At 38.1% G+C, this 21,203-nt stretch overlaps 1 protein-coding gene across 2 annotated transcripts in view; it reads right to left on the reverse strand.

Moving 5' to 3' along the window:
• ACS (acetyl-CoA synthetase) overlaps positions 1 to 21,203 on the reverse strand; it is a 288,618-nt gene that overhangs the window by 134,051 nt on the left and 133,364 nt on the right. The gene's annotated exons all lie outside the window — the stretch shown is intronic.

Genomic DNA, 21,203 nt, shown 5'->3' on the forward strand with positions numbered 1-21,203 from the left:
GGTGGAGCAAGAAGGGCCATATCAATGACGAACAAATGAAGCCAAAATGATCAAAGGAGAATCAACATGAGGTATGTATGCATCAACGTTTAGTCATGTTATCATATGTACATTATTGAGTCATGGGAATAGTTCTATGACATGATCAAGTATGAAAGAATCTTTTTCACCAATGACATGCTCGAAGGCATGTACTACAATGCAATGAAGGTCAACAAAAGGAAATACTCACATAAGGAGTATAAGATTGTTGACTAGGAAGCAAGAAGGAATGCTGACTAGTCCTAGAAACTAGCAATAAAGAAGTGCTCCCTCAAGAAGTAGAAGGTAGTTGACCAATTTATCCAAGAAGAAGCAAATGAAGAAAGAGATCAAGCATGTGAAGAACACAATGATCACCAAGAATCACTATCTAACAAGATACTTCGAAGATATCTCCCGAAAGAAGGCAGGTCAACTCTAACAAAAGAAGGAAAGTCCGTCGACACCTATGAAGGCCTTGGAGATACAAAAGGTCCAGATAACTGATTCTACTCTACAAAGATGTCATGATGAAGAAATCCATCCAGCAAAACTTAATGTTGAAGCAATAACAGGATGAAGTCATGAAGGGCTACTCGACCGAAGCATGGGAACAAGCAAGTTCAACAAAGCATCCAAGAGAAGAGTATTTTGAAGCATGGACAAGATGACAAAGGAGTAGCCAGATGACAATAGAAACTGAAATATGACAAGGTTGCCACTTTCCACGAAGGAAGCAATGACATGACAAAAAAGGAAGGAAAGTGATCGATGGATGGTGCGCTACCAAGAAGAAGTTCAAACAAAGACTTCATGGCATCGAAGGAAAGAAGAAGATCAAGCAGTTGAAGGACCCACGAAGAAGAAGTTGCTAACGAATGGACAAGTCCCTAGCTAAGAGGGAGTTATAACAAGTTCCCAATTACAAAGGAACTTGGACAAGTACCTTGTCAGAGGATACTTGGGCATGTCTTCCTCAAATTGAGAGGAAGTGATAGACACAACATTCTTGTCTTCACTTGGGAAGAATGAATGGGAGGATTGGGTAATCATCTGGCATCTAATACTCTTTGAGGATGTGTAGGGCAACCAAGACAAGAGTAGGCAAGAGGATCGATATTCTTTGAGGGCTAGGAACCCAAGATAAGAATAGTCCTAGAAGGTCATACTGAGTGAACACCCAGGTGGGTATGTATCTTGAGAGACAATGATGAAGGTGTCTATAAATCATTGGTCTTACCAGCATTGTAGCTCATGGTCTCATGGAGAGATGGAGTTGTTAGTCAAGGCCTTGCACTATGACAACGTTGATTGATATGATACTATAACAGATGGATTGCCAATCCGGTTTCTCTTATGTGAATTCTTCAAGATTGAAACATAGCCAAACACCTTGTAATGTTGTATGAATACCTCCCTAGTTAAGAGGGAGTGTTGAAGGAAATGTAACTAGGTTCGATCTTCATAAATGTACTTTTGATATTTGTACTTATTCAAGAAAAGAAATATTATTTTTATAATATATGACAATGAGTTTCTTGCTCATTGAAATGGGTCTAGCACATGTTAAGTGCTATAGGTGAGTCAAAAAGTCAAAAGAAAATGTTGAAGACCTTAAGGGCATGTCACACCATGTATGTTTATGTATTAGAGTCAAGAGAATACCTCCAAGCAAAGTCAACAAGTCTTCTCCATGCAACGAGTCGACAAGTCGACCTACTGGCCTCAAGTCGGCCTAAGGGAGGCACAATCCTCTATATATAGAGGTTGTCCACTCTTTCAACAACAAGAAACTCACCTCTGAAATCAGCGAGCTAGAGAAGTCGAGAAAAGAGTGAAAGAAGCCAAGCATAAGGAGCCTCTAGTGCAGCGAAGAGGGAGGAGAAAGTCTAAAGGACTCTTTTAGGGTGAATTGCAATCACACGTGTGAGGAAAAGGAGGGTTGTCTGCGGTCAATACAGCAGCAACATCAAAGTTGCTCATCTCTCATTGTTTGGGCTAGAAACTAAGGCCTACAAGGCCTCCCACTATAGCGAAGAAGAGACAACAAGTCTTCTCCATGCAACGAGTCGACAAGTCGACCTACTGGCCTCAAGTCGGCCTAAGGGAGGCACAATCCACTATATATAGAGCTTGTCCACTCTTTCAACAACAAGAAACTCACCTATGAAATCAGCGAGCTAGAGAAGTCGAGAAAAGAGTGAAAGAAGCCAAGCATAAGGAGCCTCTAGTGCAGCGAAGAAGGAGGAGACATAACCAAAGTCTAAAGGACTCTTTTAGGGTGAATTGCAGTCACACGTGTGAGGAAAAGGAGGGTTGTCTGCAGTCAATACAGCAGCAACATCAAAGTTGCTCATCTCTCATTGTTTGGGCTAGAAACTAAGGCCTACAAGGCCTCCCACTATAGCGAAGAAGAGACTCTCTCAAGCGAATAAGAAAAGGGTCAAAACCTAAGGGAAACCTCCCACACAGGCGAAAAACTAGGGCTGAAGTGCTGTCACATCAAGTCTGCAACTTCACATCAAGAAGGAGCTCGGTTGGTTAAGAGGAGGAAGGCCTCATCTTATGTGAAAGAGTTCACTAAGGATCAAGGAGAAATATCTCTTCTAGAACTAAGCATAAGAAGGTTTATCACCAATTGTCGAAAGAAGTAGGCGAATGAAGTGTCAGGGAACGAAGTGCCAAAAGAAGGAGGACAAAGTGGCAGGAAAACAAAGTGCAGGAAGAAGGAAGGACTTGACTTGTGCTTGGAGGATATTCTTGACAAGGGTCTAGGGTTTGGCATTGATCAATAAGAACCTTCAATAAGAGAAACTTACCAAAGGGTTTTGCTCTCAAGAGAAGAAAGGTTTTGGCCTTGGCAGAGAGCCAACATCTTGTGTTCTAGTTCTTATGTTTTTGGTAGCATTTTGATGAAGTACACACACATGCATTAATAAGAAGAAGAAGAAGATTAAGCTAACAAGAAAAATTAAAAAGACTCCATAGATTGTTATCAAGTCAAGAAGAATCACACTAAACCTAATTGCCCTTGATTCTTCAACATTTCCCAGCCTCCCTCGCCTCTTTCAGTCATTCATTGGTTATCGTTCAATTTTTGCCTCTAACTTTGGTGATTGCAAGTGGTTTCTCGAGTTTTGGACAAGATCTCCAAGCCCAAAGGGCCTATTGGTTTGATTTCTAAACCCTCATCTCCTCACTGTTTCACATTACAGCCATCTGATCTTTCATTTACAGTGGTGAAATTCTCATAAAAGTGGCAGAAATAATGAATAAAACACTTAACATATTTTCTAAGTCAGTTATAAAAATTGGGCATTCACTGTTTAGCATGTTTCATGAAAATTTGATGACTGTCTTACTGTTTTGAGGTGCATAATAGGGTCTGATATATGGCAGTGACATTGACATTTAAAGGAAGCTTAGATCATTGAAAATCTTGTGTTGGCTAAGTGGCTTGATATTGGGTTACTTCGTTTGCATTTTTGCACTCATAGGCATCTCATATTTTGCATCCTAAGTGCTCTAAATTGAATTCACTTACTGCTGTCATAAGAATTAAGTTTTTGTTCACTTAAGATTATTTGAACATAAGTTTGTTATTGATAAGCATAGCTCACTGTGGAAAAAGTTGTTTACATTGTCTATATTGTTTACATTGAGTTGCTGAAGTAATTTGGCAATTGGTGAAGTTATTTCATAAGAATACTAACACATTATTGTCTCTTGTTTGTTTCATAAGCTTCAAAGTTACAACTTTACACTTAATAAGCTCACTCGCTTGACACATTAATCTCAAAGATCTAAATTCACCTTGAATGGTTAGTATTGTCACATTGAAGATCTAATTGTTTTACATCTAATGGGTAATTGTGCTTAAAGAACATCCAAATTGTGAGCGATCTCTTGATTTTTGTATTATATTGTATAGTGTCAATAAGAACCTTGGTTAATTGCTCTTGGTAATAAGTGCTCTAGCCTCTTTTACTTGCCATCATTGTCGCTATCATTTCATGGTAAAGATCTATTGTGGATGACAAATTTAATCTTTGGCATATTGGTAGATCATTGTGAAGAGCATTAATCTCATTTATTTACTCAAACAATTATCTCTTGGTTATCTTTACATCCCTTGAACACTATTGTAATTGAGCAATTATCTTGTGTTTAAGATTGTCGCTTATTTATTGTCAAGTACTCTTTGTCATAATATAATCATAACTAAGTACTTAAAATTGTAAACAATCTTAACTCAAGAGCCCTCAAGTCATCTTGCATTGCATTCTAGACCTAGATTTGCACTAACTAACTTACCTCTAAGCATAAACTTGGTTGATAGAAATATAGGAACACCCTTCATCTCTTGCTTGCGAACACTAGACCGTCTCTAGTGGTTAAAACAGTGGCTTTGCAATCGTCAAAGCCACAGTGTCTGCAGCACCATAGGCACAAGGTACGTTAGATTTCAACAGGAGATATCATTAGCCAAGCCTTTGCCTATTTTGCCTTCTCTTTGCCACTCTTGAGACTGGCCTCAAAATAGATAAGGATTAAGGGAAATATTTAGTTAGACATATAGTTAAAATTAACAAATATTGCGCATTTCACCTAGATCATAAGGTTTGCATCTCATATAGGATAGATGAGCATTCCTTAAGCAGCAGTTGTTCATTTGGACATTTGGTCTCTAACCGATCTAAAGCAAGTTGTTGACTCCATAAGGCACTGGTCTCATATATAAATCTAATCATATCTTTAAAACTTCTAAAATCAACCAAGTGGTTAGGCCATTCTATCATGTCTCCTGGACTTGTTGGTTGTCAATGAGTCTTGCATTCTCTCATTTCATAGGAACTACCCCCCGTAGCCTGTTGTTGGGAGACAGCTAGAACGGAGAGGGCAGCGATTAGAGTAACAGCCTCTGCGTTGAGTCGTTGTCACAGTGCCTGTACAATTTAAGTGACAACAAGGTTATGTATTAGGTATCCTAGACCTATGTCTTGTCAATTTGAGTCTGTCTCATTTTTGTTTTGGTTTGAACATGTCTTGTCCCTTGAAAGCTTCACTTAAGTAATCTCGTCCCTAATCAAATCGGAGAACCTTGTTGGACTTCTGATGAGGATGGGAACCTGCATTTGTAGGGGTGATCGTCTGCGTATGGGCCAAAATCCAACCTACGTCAATGTGCACCGATGTCATTCCACATGGTTGGTGTTTATATGCTCTATAGGGATACTTTGGCCTTGGTACAGTATTATTCATGACAACTCTGACAGCGTAGCAATCTCTTGTGACAACTTTCACGTTTCCCAAGGCAATTCATGGTTCCCAATGCAAAATGGTCCTGTTGTCGCGCAAATTGACACAACAACGCTCAGACCAGGGGCTGCCACTCTGATCCCCGATCTCTCCGTTTAAGCCTTTCTCCCGTGGCTAAGGGGGGTAGACCCTATGAGGTGATGAAGACCAACTGTCGACCAATTGGGTTGGGAGACACGAAGAAACAAGCACTAAGTTGATTTTGTTAAGTTAAAAGACCAATGCCTTGTGGGTTTGATGTTTAAACAGTGAGTTGCAGAGATGTAAACCATGTACAACAATCATTTACCATCAAACAACCTGAACGATGCAAGATATCCAGTAAAACCACAATGCTTTAAAGATGATCCAGCAATTGAACTCAAAGAAAATTTAAATGCTTTAAAGGATCATAGAATTTAAATGCTGGTCAGTTGCAACTTTCACACAGCTAACTTTAATTAAACCTTTAAGTACATTTAGCCATAGAGTAATGGAACATAAACAACTGCAAAATTTTCCAAAATGAAATTTCTAAGAACTTCGTTAAGTCTTCTCAAAAAAAAAATTATTATTTACCTCTAACTAAGAAAATAAACCTAAACCATAAGAAAAGAAATCTTTTATGAATTTTTTATGATTTTTTAAAACAAAACTAAAATCTAATTTTAATCAAATCTAAATTAAAGTCTCAAACCTAAAGTATAAGAAAAGAAAAAAAAATTAGGAATTTTATATTTGTTATAAATAAAATTTGAACTAAAACTAGAATTATAAATCTAAAATCCTAATTTAAAAACCAAAACGGGACCCTTTATATTTTATATATTTAAAAGTTAAAGCCCAAAGGGAAACAACGAAACTTAATTAAATCTAAACTAAACTATGATAAAATTAAAATCTAAATGTGAGTGGCTGCAGTTGCATTTACGATGAAACTAAAACAAAAAAAAAATGCTTCCTACGCAAAACGGAAAGGGGAACACGCATACGTGAATTTAACAGCGTAAAAACGATTTGATCAACACTCTTACTGCAAACGCATGGATCGAAACTTTTACCCATCTCTGAGAGCTTCAACGACTTTTGTTTGAGCAGGTGCAGGTAATGCGTGGCGAGAAACGCAACCGCAGGACGCTGGAGCAGCAGATGGATACGTTTTTTTTTCTTAGCGGATTTCTTCAACGGCGGGCAGAGATCGTTTGCAGTTTGACCACGACGAGTGAGGACACAGCAGCGAGGGTATAGAGCCTCAACGTTTTTTGCGTGGATCCAATGCAAGCCCACGGATGTTCTGGCAGCGGCAGCGTGAGAGGCCTCACTGAACAGCAAAACGTTGGTGGAACGTATGGTGTATTTGTTGTTGATTGCAGGTTTGCTGATAGATTTCGGCACGCTTGTAGAACAACAACTCAGAGAACCCTGAAAAAATTTAAGCTTTCCCTGCTTCAGATTTTATTGATGAAACCCCCAAAAAAAAATTTCTCAATTACCAGCACCTGTAACCTGCAGAAGGAAGGAAAATAAATATGCGTATAAAACAAAATTTAAACCCTAGATCAACTAAAAAAAATTTACAACTTTTTACTCTTTAACAGCCAGATTTACCAATGATAATCAGTTATATTTTCAGAATATCAGATTTACTATGAAAAACTTCAGAAAATCTCTCATGCAAATTCAGAAAAATAGACTAAATGATAAACCCAGGATCAAAACTAGCTGGGCTCTGCAAGAAAATGCTTGCGGGAGTTGATTGGTTCAGACGAAAACTTCCCCAAACGCCCACTGATCTTCTTCGATAAGGGTTTCCTGCACAGCTCACTTCAACCATCAATAAAGAGAGAAAAATAATACTAGATCTCAAAAAGCAATGGAGATACCTGCCATTACTTCAGAAAACCTAATACCATTCAAACCCTAGCAAGTGAACAAGATACCTGTGCTCAACAATACTCTATAATAAGCTGTTACTAATGGCTGAAAATCAAAATATGCAGAAAATAAAATAGCTCACAGCACTTCCAGAGAGTAACACCAGCAAGATTTTAAACCCAAAGTCTTTCTTTATTAGCACCAGAAAAGTTTACAAGAGAGCTTCTTCAGCACAAGACTCCAAGATCGAATGATCTCAAATGACCCCTAGCACCCTATTTAAAGGAAAAGATCCCAACAGCTAGTTCAAGTGATCCACGTCAAAATGATCTCGACCATCAATGAGGATCAAGATATCTCTTGATCTCATCTGTCGAATTTTTAATGTATTAAAAAATTGAAATTCTGCATTTATTTACTCAAAATATTATTATTTTATTATTTTTAGGTTTTTTTTTTATTTATTATTTTTTAATTTATTTTTTAAATGGATCCTTGAACTTAGCTTTTGGGAAAATCACCTAGGACCTAGGACTTGGGACTTATGAGGGGATTAAAACATTTCTTAATCCTCAAGACACTTTACATCAAGAATTTTACAACTTTACATCCCAAGCGGGGAAAACCCATTTGACATAGACCCTCATAAACCACCCAGTTCTGCGACACAACTATAATCTAGCAGATTAACACACTAGGATTCTCCTAAGATTCTAATGGCAAAATCCATCCCGGCTTTGGGGTTAGGCTGAAGGAAAACTCTGCCGATCATGGATCGGTGAGACGAAAAACCTTCCGGAACGTAGATTATCACTTAGAAAATTAGGTCCACCTAGGCAATTTATAGACATGACTCATATCTGCTAAGATTATTTACAATTTATACATGCAGACTGGGTTTACAACATAAATTGATCAAGCTGTCGATGACTGTAGAATGGCACGGGCATGTCGATCAAGCGCTACCCTTTTTGCAAAGAAAAGGGGGGTGTACTGCTATGGGCAGTTGACCGGTAGTGGTCAACATCTGGCTCTACTTGGGGACATGTTGCTGCACTGTAGGAATGTGAGAATCCAGAATCTGCATCCACGCAACACACAACAGAAATAAGTAGCGTCCATTCAAAAATCATCATATAACATTTAAGCACATAAAAGATAGAAGCTCTTTAACTATGAAAAGTAAATCTAATCTAAAACAGAAATGAAATGCTGAAATGACAAGGAGTAGGGATAGAAATACAATACAAAGGATGCCCTATGGCATCAGATATCATCTTTGAAGAACAGCTTGAGCATTTGGCCATTCGCTGGTAGATCAAGTGGTTCGCCATCCAGTCTGCTCAAGTGGAATGAGTTTGGTCCAGCTATATCTCGAATGATGTAAGGTCCCAACCACAAACTGTCAAACTTCTTATGTTTTCCTGGTTTCTCATTCTTGTGTTCCCAAAGCAATACCATATCTCCCACCTGCAAAGATCTAGATCGAGAAAATTTATCAAAGCTCTTCTTAATGTTAGATTGATTTTTACATATGGTATCAAACGCTGTCCTACGAGCTTCATCTAACTCCACAATCTGATCTATTCTATTCTCAATAACATCTTTATTAGTAGAAAAATTCTGGAGGAGCTGATAAGTTGGCAATTTGAGGTGCACAGTTAAAGTTACATCCAAGCCATAAACTAATTCAAAGGGAGATTTACCAGTAGTTTTTTTCTTAGTGATTCTATCTGCCCATAAAGCATACTTGATTTTGCTGTCCCATGATCTCTTATTATCTCCTACTATCTTCTTGATAATGGTTATGAGATTCTTGTTACTTGATTCAGCGAGACCATTACCCTGAGGATAGTAATTTGACGAATGAGATAAGACAATGCCATACTTGAAACAAAAAGATGAAAACTCTAAAGAACTAAAAGCTTTGGCATTGTCAGTAGTGATCTTAGCAGGGACACCAAATCTAGTAATGATGTTATTTTCAATGAAATCCATAATAACCTTTTCAGTGGCATTCTTAGCAGGAATGGCTTCAACCCATTTAGTAAAATAATCCATAGCAGTCAAAATCCATGAGTAGCCATTGCTAGAATTTTCATGGAACTCCCCTATGAAGTCCAGACCCCAATGCTGAAAAGGTGCCTCTACAATGACAGGTTGTAAAGGCAGGGCAGCAAGCTTCTGTTTCCCAGTGAATAGTTGACAGGCTTGACAGGCTCTAACAAACTTGTGCACATCAGAAAAGATTGAAGGCCAATAATAGCCAGCTCTCAGGATTTTGTGGGCGGTAGTTCTAGCAGCATAATGACCACCACAAAATCCTGAATGAAACTCAGAGATTAATTTCTTGGACTCAACGTCGTCAACACACCTAAGCACTATGCCCTCAGGATTTCTCCATCCAAGGCCATCCTTCATAAGGCAATACTTAGTGGCTTTTAGTCTAAGAGCCCTTCTCTTATGAGTGACTAAATGGTTAGGACATGCAAGATTCATCAAGTAATAAACTATGTCCTTGTACCACTCATGCTCTCCTAATCTTTGCAACTCCGGCGAAGATAGATCGCTAAGACAGAACAAACCAAGAGTCTTTTCGTTACCTTCAGTTAACATCTGAGCTAAACCTTGGCCTTTGACCAGCTTGGTGGGTCTGATCTCTAAATCATATTCCTGTATTTTAGTAACCCACCTAGCACGCGTCCCTAAGCAATCAGTTTGAGTTAATATATCCTTGACAACAGAAAGTGGGACGAAAGCAATGATTTTAGAATAACCCACATAAGTTTTAAAGTGCTTAAGAGACTTGACCAGGGCGTAAGCCTGTTTTTCCATGGTATTGTACTTCAATTCGGAATTTTGAAGTGCTCTACTCATGAAAGCAATAGGCTGCTCGTGACCATCTTTATTCTTTTGAAGCAGGACACCAGCAATGGTATCTTCGGAAGCGAAAGAAAAATCATGAAATCCTTGGAATAATCGGAACTAACTAAGATAGGAGCTCTTGCGATAGCACATTTGATTTCTTGGAAAGCCTTTTTGCCATCTTCTTGCCAAACAAATTTTGCATCTTTATTTAGAAGATTTTGAATAGGCTTAGCTATTTCTGCGTAATTTGGAATAAACCTTCTAAAAAAATTTATCTTCCCGAGGAAAGACTGAAGGGATTTAAGATTATGAGGGAGAGGAATCTTTTGGATTGCTTCAATCCTTTCAGGATCAATTTTGATTCCTTCCTTAGAAATGATATGGCCGAGTAATTTCCCTTCCGTTACTCCAAACACAGACTTAGCTGGATTCAAAGAAATCCTGTATTCTCTACATCTATCGAAAACCTGCCTAAGATGATTTACATGATTGGTACCATCTTTAGAGAAAACAGTAAGATCATCTTGGTAAATTTCAATAAATTTCCCGATTAACCCTTTGAAGGCATAATCCATAGCCCTTTGGAATGTAGCCCCAGCGTTTGTTAATCCAAAAGGCATTCTGATGTATTCAAAGGTACCCCATGGTGTGGTGAACGTGGTTTTATGACGATCTTCCTTCTTAACCCATACCTGATTGTACCCAGAAAAACCATCTAGCAACGACATCATTCCAGAACCGGTTACTCTTTGCAATAAAGTCTCCATGTTTGGCAAAGGGTAATTATCTTTCTTGCATGCTAGATTGAGGTTTCGAAAATCGACACACAGCCTTATCGTACCATTCTTTTTCCTAACAATCACCAGATTCGAACACCATGTCAAATGCCTTATTTGAGCGATAATCCCTGCTGCAAGCATTTTCGCAAGTTCTTTCTGAACCAAGGGGGCTAATTTAGGATTAATTTGCCTAAGTTTCTGACGAAAGGGTTTAGCATTTTCATCCTTTAAGGGGATAGTATGTTCCATGACATCTTCCCTATAGCCCTATAATTCGTCATAAGAAAAGGCTAAAATATCTCGATATTCGCGAAGTAAATCAATTAACCTTTTTCTTTCCTCCACACTAGTACCTCTACCAATTTTAACGATCTTTGGGTTTTCAGAAGTACCAATGTTTATCTCGAGATATTCGCCTGGGTCCATCTTATTTTCTTCTCTCAGCTTCGTGGCATCATGCCGATCAAAATGTTGCTCTAAGGAAACCACATTCCTAGGAGTAGGATTTATGATATGCTCATGATTTAAAGATCCATCCTCCTCAGAAACTATCCGGAAATCCTCAAACTCATCCAAACTATTAAGAAAACGAATGACTTACTTTTCATCATTGAAGACCTGCCAATGCTCTAAGTTATTTGGAACAGATGGTCTGAATATTACTTCCATTTTGATCTTGTCGTTAATTAGCTCATCAGATAACTGGAAAGTAGTAGCAGCTACGCAAGTTCATCTGCCAAACTATTCTGCTCTCTTGGAATTGCTTCGAGGTCAAGGGCATCAAAATGCTCCATAGTATCCCACACAACATTTCTATAGTTTCTTAATCTTTGATTTCTGCATGTGAATTTATTTTTAAGTTGCATGATAACTAAATCAGAATCCCCTTTAATGCTAAGCAATTTAACCTTCAAGGACTTGGCCAACTCAAGCCCCAACAATATAGCCTCATATTCAGCGACATTGTTGGTTGCTTCAAATTCTAATCGATAGGCAAACTTGAAAATGCGACCAAGGGGAGATTTAAGCACTATTCCAGTACCCTTACCAGCCCTAGATGATGCACCATCGAAGTACATATACCAAACTTTATCCTTGAGATCCCTAATCTTATCATCGGGAGGAATTATAAAATTAGACATGATGGCATAGTTCCCAATGTCAGATTGCTCTTTGATTATTTCGTTGTGAGGTCTCTTAGGATCTTCAACATGAAATTTTCTTTCGGGCTCTCTATTTAGTCTTACAAAACCATTACCCCTAGGAGAAGGAATCATGGCATATGACCAATTCATTTGAATACTTCCTCCTAGATCAGAGGCCCACTTTCTAGATAACAGCATACCCCAGGCATCAGGCACATCCACAACAACAATATCCATGACAACCATGATGTCTGGGTAAACTGAAAGATGAACTTGCAAATCTTTGATTAAACCATGCACTTCGATTTTCTTAGAATCCATGGCGCATATATTATAGTAGGGTCTAGAAACTCTTAAGTTAAGCTGTTCCATGACCCTTTTAGTCATTACACAAGCTGATGCACCAGAATCCAACATGCAATTATTCGATTTATACCCATTAACTAATAAGGTGATAAAGAAAGGCTGATGATCTTTGTTATCAGCATCTAAGCTTTGCAGATATATGGGAGCATCATGATAGTCAACTTCCCGAGTCTTTTGTTGAGAAGTATTGACTTGAGGACCTTGAATCGCTTTTAGTAACTTGTCTCTTTGGGAAGGGATTTTAGCAATCTCGGAGACAGGAACCCAGATTTTTGCATTGTTATACCAACTTCCCAAATCGACATCTATTCCAGAGTTTACACCAGGGTTAAAAGTTCGAAGGGGAATTTGGCTCCCGCTTTGATCTTTATCCCTTCTCTGATAGGTCAAACCCTTATCTCTAGCAATTTCCAAGATTTGCTCGGGAGAGGGCTTTTCACCATATAACCTAGCCAAAATATCACCTTCATTTTCAAGGTTATTTATACTAAAAGCTGATGAAGGATTCACAACATCACGACTCTTTTCCTTGACCTCTATCCAATCATCCATAGACAAAGGAAACTTGCTGCCTACTACATTTATTTGATCACCCGTTCCAAACATTCCATTATCTAAAATTCTTCTAACGATGGGACAAGTGGCCTCTTCATGAAGAGCATCACAAACCCGACAAAAAGGAGGAGCATTATCAACCAAATTATTTAGCAGATTAGGAGGTCTCTGGTCACTAGATTGACCCTTCCTTTGCCAATTGTTATTTCTATTATTATTGTTTCGAGGTTGAAAATTCTGCGTTTGCGATCTTTCCATTTGGATCAACCTATTCTGCAAAGTGGTTATCTCCTTATTATGATTAATTTCCATAGTTTCAATTTTTTGAAGCAATTTGAGAACAAGCTCACTTTCAGGTTCTTGAACTGCTTTTCCTTTAAGTTCTTTTAGTTTCGTAGCAACCCTATCGAAACCTGGGATCTCAAACTTCCCAGATGTGGCCTTGTCCTTTTCAAGCTCTATAGCTAAGGCTTGGCAATCTCTATAATCATTAAGTTTAGCACGCCTTAATTCATAAGATGGCTCAGGACTAAAGGCATCAATGTAAAAATCTTGGAGAGTTTTATCTGTAGGTTTATAGTCTTGAGGTAATTCTCTAACAATACCATTAAACCTTTTATTAAATTCTTCAACAGTTTCATCCTCTCTCTTTTTTATTAGGCTAATAGCTTTTTACGAGGTGTCTTCCTTCTCTCTTATCTCCATATTTTTCTTTAAATGCATTAATGATTGATTAAGGAGTTAAACGAATTCTGAGGCTTTTCTGCAAACCAATCATAGGCATCACCTCCTAGAGTTAAGATGAAAAGAGTCATTCTGACATCCTCATGATCAAAATCAGCAGATCTTGCGTACTTAGCCATCCATATGCTAAAATCTCGCAAATGAGAGTTAGCACTAATCGCATTATTTCCTTGAAAGTTAGGCAATTTATCGATCCCAATAGATGGAATATCGTTGGGATATCCTGGAATGTTAGAAAAATCACAAGCGGCATACATATCCATGATGCTGTGCCTAACTTGACCTTTAAAAAGCAAATGAATATCAAAGAGGGCTTCTTGTCCAAGGTTTACAAGAAGTGTACGAGAAGCGAGTTTGTGTAATCGTACCCTGAGGACCTTTTCAGGATCAGGAGTAGGATTGCACAAACTGCTTGGATGTCTTCTAGTGTACACTCTCGAAAATAATATATGAAGTGGAGTCGCCACCTGAACAAGAAGTAAAACACGAAAAAGCTTGCGATGAAAGAACCAAGGACAGAAAAACTCTATCACCGGCAACGGCGCCAAAAAATGTTGTCGCGCAAATTGACACGCAACGCTCAGACCAGGGGTTGTCACTCTGATCCCCGATCTCTCCATTTAAGCCTGTCTCCCGCGGCTAAGGGGGGTAGACCCTATGAGGTGATGAAGACCAACTGTCGACCAGTTGGGTTGGGAGACACGAAGAAACAAGCACTAAGTTGATTTTGTTAAGTTAAAAGACCAGTGCCTTGTGGGTTTGATGTTTAAACAGTTAGTTGCAGAGATGTAAACCATGTACAGCAATCATTTACCATCAAACAACCTGAACGATGCAAGATATCCAGTAAAACCACAATGCTTTAAAGATGATCCCAATTGAACTCAAAGAAAATTTAAATGCTTTAAAGGATCACAGAATTTAAATGTTGGTCAATTGTAGCTTTCACACAGCTAACTTTAATTAAACCTTTAAGTACATTTAGCCATAGAGTAATGGAACATAAACAATTGCAAAATTTGCCAAAATGAAATTTCCGAAAACTTTGTTAAGTCTTCTCAAAAAAAAAATTATTATTTACCTCTAACTAAGAAAATAAACCTAAACCATAAGAAAAGAAATCTTTTATGAATTTTTATGATTTTTTAAAACAAAACTAAAATCTAATTTTAATCAAATCTAAATTAAAGTCTCAAACCTAAAGTATAAGAAAAGAAAAAAAAAATTAGGAATTTTATATTTGTTATAAATAAAATTTGAACTAAAACTAGAATTATAAATCTAAAATCCTAATTTAAAAACCGGGACCCTTTATATTTTATATATTTAAAAGTTAAAGCCCAAAGGGAAACAACAAAACTTAATTAAATCTAAACTAGACTATGATAAAATTAAAATCTAAATGTGAGTGGCTGCAGTTGCATTTACGATGAAACTAAAACAAAAAAAAAATGCTTCCGACGCAAAACGGAAAGGGGAACACGCATACGTGAATTTAACAGCGTAAAAACGATTCGATCAACACTCTTACTGCAAACGCATGGATCGAGACTTTTACCTGACGTCCACGGGAAAAACCCTGATCCTTACCCCGTCTCTGAGAGCTTCAACGACTTTTGTTTGAGCAGGTGCAGGTAATGCGTGGCGAGAAACGCAACCGCAGGAGGCTGGAGCAGCAGATGGATACGTTTTTTTTTTCTTAGCGAATTTCTTCAACGGCGGGCAGAGATCGTTTGCAGTTTGAGCACGACGAGTGAGGACGCAGCAGCAAGGGTATAGAGCCTCAACGTTTTCTGCATGGATCCAATGCAAGCCCACGGATATTCTGGCGGCGGCAGCGTGAGAGGCCTCACTGAACAGCAGAAACGTTGGTGGAACGTATGGTGTATTTGCTGTTGATTGCAGGTTTGCTGATAGATTTCGGCACACTTGTAGAACAACTCAGAGAACCCTGAAAAAAATTTTAAGCTTTCCCTGCTTCAGATTTTATTTATGAAACCCCAAAAAAAAAAAAATTCTCAATTACCAGCACCTGTAACCTGCAGAAGGAAGGAAAATAAAATCTGCGTATAAAACAAAATTTAAACCCTAGATCAGCTAAAAAAAAATTTACAGCTTTTGACTCTTTAACAGCCAGATTTACCAATGATAATCAGTAATATTTTCAGAATATCAGATTTACTATGAAAAACTTCAGAAAATCTCTCATGCAAATTCAGAAAAATAGACTAAATGATAAACCCAGGATCAAAACTAGCTGGGCTCTGCAAGAAAATGCTTGCGGGAGTTGGCTGGTTCAGCCGAGAACTTCCCCAAATGCCCACTGATCTTCTTCGATAAGGGTTTCCTGCACAGCTCACTTCAACCATCAATAAAGAGCCTTTTATCTTGCTTTCGAAGCAAGCAAGCCATATATTTGAACCACTCTTGTGAATAGGCTTTTAGAATCACCTTTGATCCTATCATTGATCCATTCAATTTCATGATCCTTATTCTAATGGGTCACCTCCCATCGGTGAAAGTACGTGAAGAGTAGGGAGCCTTAGTCGAGGTGACAGTGGGCTATTGCTCCATTGTTGCCCTTGATTTGGTAGTAGCCCTCCAAGGATCCCCTTTAGGACCCCTACTAGTGTGAGCGATAACAGGTCCTCAGCCATAAACCTTGCCTTTGACTCCATTAGCCCAAGATTGAGAAAGGCACCAGACTATTATTGTGGCAATCCTATAAAAAAATTAAAACCCCATATTTAATTCCTTTATATTTTCTGGGGAAAATTAGGGTTAGGTTATGGCAAAAATTTGTGTTTAATAACATAAAATATCTTGGGCATCATAGTCCTAGGGTTAGGTATTGCATATACTAAATTGGAAAAAGCAAAAAATATCAGTTTTATGCATTTGGAGCTAACATCTAAAGTTTTACAGTTGTTTTATGTGTTGTCAACCATAGAAAATTTGTTGCAACCTATTTCCTAGTTGACTTATTAGATGGCCTTTGTTTATTTCTTGCTTATCATCAATTTTAAGCTATTTTGTTATTGCTGTCATAAATTTTGCATGTTGTAAATTGTGCTACTTAGAAACCCTAATTTATAATAGCAATTGGTAATTTAAAGGTAGCATGTGTTTGGGAATCTATTTGAGCCTCTTTAGGACAAACTAAGCCCTCTAGATTTAGCCATAAGGTCCATTGAACTTGTTACCTTGGAATTACATCTCATCTCACCCAAAGACCTACTTTATTGAATATTATCCTTGGGTGTTTTATTTTGCAAAACCCTTGGAGGCCATTTGGCCTAAGAATACTTGGGTTATCTAATCTCCGAGATCTGTTGGGAAGCCTGCCTTGTGGGGATAGTATCCGACCACAACATAGCAAGGGAGCATTTGCTAAGGGTGGCCCTATTGCTGCCCTTGATAGAGAGTGCTTAGTAAGGATTTACACTAAAGTGCTAGATTTTGCGGTAACAATACCCATGAAATATGGCAAATTGCCACCAAGCGTGGTACATTTGTGAAACAAAATAAATTAATATAAAGGTTTAAATGGCCTCCAAAGTCCAAAAACATCATGTTACAACAAATAACTATAAATCACTACAATCATACCCTATATTCGGATCCTTATCAGCAATGGCAACATCTACATTCTTTTGCCTCTACTTTCATCCTCCAAGGATATTAGTACTAATGTTTGGTGCTACTAGTGGATCCAAGTCCATCCACTTGGTTGCTTCTCAAGTCAACTCCCTTCAATTTTGATGAAATTGGCAAGCCATGTATTAAAATGAGGCAGAAAGTTTAACATGCCTAGTCAGTGGCTTTTTCTTGAGTGAAGGGTACACTTTAAATAAGGTCATCATTGATGGGTTCAACAGTAACACCACGAACAATATGGTACATAAAGGGCTTGTTGGTGTTAACTAAATGCCAACCCCATACCCTTGTATTGGAATCACTTGAAAGTGCAGTCTCAACCTCCAAAACCCTAATTATGACAAGTCATTCATTTACCAAAAGGCAGGACTTATCATCTTTTGTGTGTATTTATACACTATATTATGTGCTTTGTATAGCTTCATTTTGCACTATGTGTGAAACATGGATTTATTAACCATCCAATTCATAACATTTGATCAACCTTTTAATAATACAATTTTCATACAATTTTATTCACGTAGAAAAGAAAATTTAAGAATGTATTTGTACAATAAAATAGAGTTCAAAGCAATATTTGATAAATAGTGCCATGAAGAAAAAAATTCAAAATGAAATAATCTATTATATTCATTAGAGACGAATAAACATATTTTCGTCCTATAGCGGATTGAGCATGGATTTAAAGCCCATCATCAAAAAACTAAGTATAGCTGAACGCACTTTACAAAAGCTGAGCGAGAAATCCTTTCATCTTCATAAAAGCTCCACCCTATCTTCATTTTCATACCTATATAGAATTCGATACAAGCCTTTTCACTAGTTCATTACAGAGAAAATTTTGAAAAAGATTCACAGTAGACCACAAACAGGAATCTTCAATCAAAAGTGGAAGTCCATAGATTCATGCTCCCCTCCCTCCACAAACTCAGAAATGCCAAAGGACCTAATAGGAAATCACAGCGCTTCCTTAGATAATTCATCTGCTCCCTGAGAACATGTCAAAGAAAACCATTCAAAAGAAAGCATGGACTCCTGAAAGTCGTCATGGAGAGGTTGCAAATAGACATGTTCCACTGAAATATTTTAGTTTTCCAAGTCGATTACCAATTTTCAATCCCCAAGAACCTGAAGCTTCTTTATACCTTTCAGGGATGTTACAGAGAGGAGATCTTAGAGAAATAAATTTCGCTCGATTATTTGTCCCTCTGTCAGGAGCATAATGAATGTCCATAACATGAGATTGATTTAGATATAAGACAACTCCTATCCCACAAACAGGAGGATAGCCTTGAGACGCACCATTGAAATAGCCCCACAGAATGCCATAGTCAAGGAAAGGCATGACCAGATTCCTGTGCTTAGACAGCTTGGGATCTACTTTAAATTCTTCGCACAGTTTGATAAATCAGACCTACAGAAACCTCAGGTGGAATATCCAAAGACTTAAAAATACTAGAATTTCAGGCTTACCATATCCCATAACCAAAACATATGAGAATGCCTCAAACTGAATTGCAGACCTATCGCTAAGCCAGTCTTTCATGCAATCCATCAGATCAGCCTTTGACCAACTTGTTTGTTGGGTGAGATCTCCGAAAACAATCCCAAAACCCTGAGCTATATATGGACAAATAATAAAAATGTGAGAGATACATTCTTCAGAATTTTTACATAAAGAGCATCTGTTGGGGCTGACCCAACCCCTTTTAAAACATTATCCCAGGTCAACAGCCACAAAGTAATTTTGCTTTTAAGCGGAGCATGGAGCTTCGAAAGAAGAATCCACCACCATTTGACTTCCCCAGAGAATTGTGATTCAATTAAGGTTGAATAGCCAAACTTGCAATAAAGTCATTGTTACCCAAGTTCTTAGACAAACAGAGCTCATCCGCTTCTTCCCTAATAAAATTTGAAACTAAAAGATCAATGTAATTGTCCCATTCAATTGCTTTCGGCCCACCAAAACCCAGATCAACTGAATATTTCCAACCAGATCTGCCACAGATTTGGGGATATTGGGCCTTTACATGAGCAAGGAAGAACAGACCACCCTGGTGGAGAAAATCAAGAGGGGCTAATAAATGATAATCTTCACTTGCTCCAAGCCATGAATCTTCCCCCAGCTTAACTTTCTTACCATTCCAAATATGCCAGACCGTCCAATTGCCTACCATGGGGAAAGCAAATACAAAAGCCTTCCAAATAATGGAGCCCTTGGAAGATTTTCAGGGCTGCCAATACCAGTCCTCAATTGGCTCATTATGTAAATATTTTGATTTCAAAACATGACCCCAGAATGGGGTGTTGTGAGTAAGCCTCCATAAACTGCAAGCGGACAGCCGCCAAAGCTTTGCTGAAATAGAATATATTTTTAAGCCCCCGCCCACATAACTTCTTAGGACATGCCACTTATCCCACTTCACTAGAGGGATACCACCATCTTTACCCATGCTTACCCATAAGAAGTGGAAATTGACTTTCCCGATTTTAGATAAAATACCTTTTGGAATGGAAGCAATCGACATCCAATACACAGAGATGCTTTCAAGGACAACTTTCAGCAGGGTTAGCCTCCCTCCTTCAGACAGAAGCCTGTTGACCCAGAGCAATATACGAGCTTCAATTTTGCAGAACAACCACATCCAATAAGCATATTTATAGTTATTTGGATTACGACAGAAACCCAAATACTTAAATCCTTCATCTAGAGACTTATGCAGAAAAGGAAACAAAGTTTCAACCTGATGAAGGACAGCATCAGAAAGAGCATGAAAAATAAGGGATGATTTGTCGATGTTCACCACCATCCCAGTAGCTTTACAAAAGAAATCCAGAACAGACTTCAGACCGGAGAGCTCCTTCAAAGATCCAAAAGAAAAACAAAGGATATCATCTACAAAGAGCAAGGGAGAAAGATATTGTTGATCTACTAGTACTGTCCTGAGATCACCCTTGGACTGAGCATCAGAAATCAGCTTACAAAGCACTTCTACGACTAACAGGAAAAGGAACGGGGAGAGAGGGCAAGCCTGTCAAAGCCCGCGGGAAGCCTTGAAGAAAGAGGAGGGGGCTCCGTTGATCAGAATCGCATATGATACAGATTGAATTTATCTCATTATCCAATTGATGGACTGGAGCCCTGTTATCTCAAAATCAGGCCCTGGAAGGCTGCAGACCAGGAAGACTTCAAGTAACTATTTCAAACCGATTTTAGGCTGAGGCTTAGCCTCCTCAACCTGAGAGGGCTCTCTCTTGATTGGTTAATGATTTTGATTAAAGATAAGATGGCTAACTCTTGTAGAACAACTGTGAAAAATATGAATGGTGGAAACACATTAAACAAAACTATCCATTGGGCTTATGGAGTCAACAACACCTCAAAATAACAATGAACTCAACCTTACATGGAAGTCAGGGCATTCAGCATTTAAACATTCAGAACATAAACTCATATGGGACCACACAGTCTATAAATGTATACAGGAAGTCAGAGCACATTCAGTGAATTCTGAGTGATTATACATCCATACCACTGTAAGAATTAAGAAAAGGACAACATCACATATTCTGAACATAACAAATCCTTCATGAATCCTAAGAAGTAAAGTCAAGCATGTATTACTGAAAATGAGTCTTTACATAGGCCAAATACAAGCTTTTCATAAAATTTCCAACCCTGATTACATTGTTGTTTCAGCTATATATAGAGCTCTTTACATAACTGAGATTCCTCCTCCAGCATGAGGGGAATTCGAATTCATCCTACTATGACACCTATTGATACATAAAACTAATTATTAAATGCAAATGACACCTAACTAGCAATCCTAGAGACCTAATACAACTAGGAGTGTAACTCCTTATCATGATTCAACAACCTTATCTAAGCATA

Source organism: Pinus tabuliformis, chromosome X (assembly GCF_031772625.1).
Source record: "Pinus tabuliformis cultivar Carrire ecotype Pingquan chromosome X, CPIR1, whole genome shotgun sequence".
NCBI classification, from domain to species: domain Eukaryota; kingdom Viridiplantae; phylum Streptophyta; class Pinopsida; order Pinales; family Pinaceae; genus Pinus; species Pinus tabuliformis.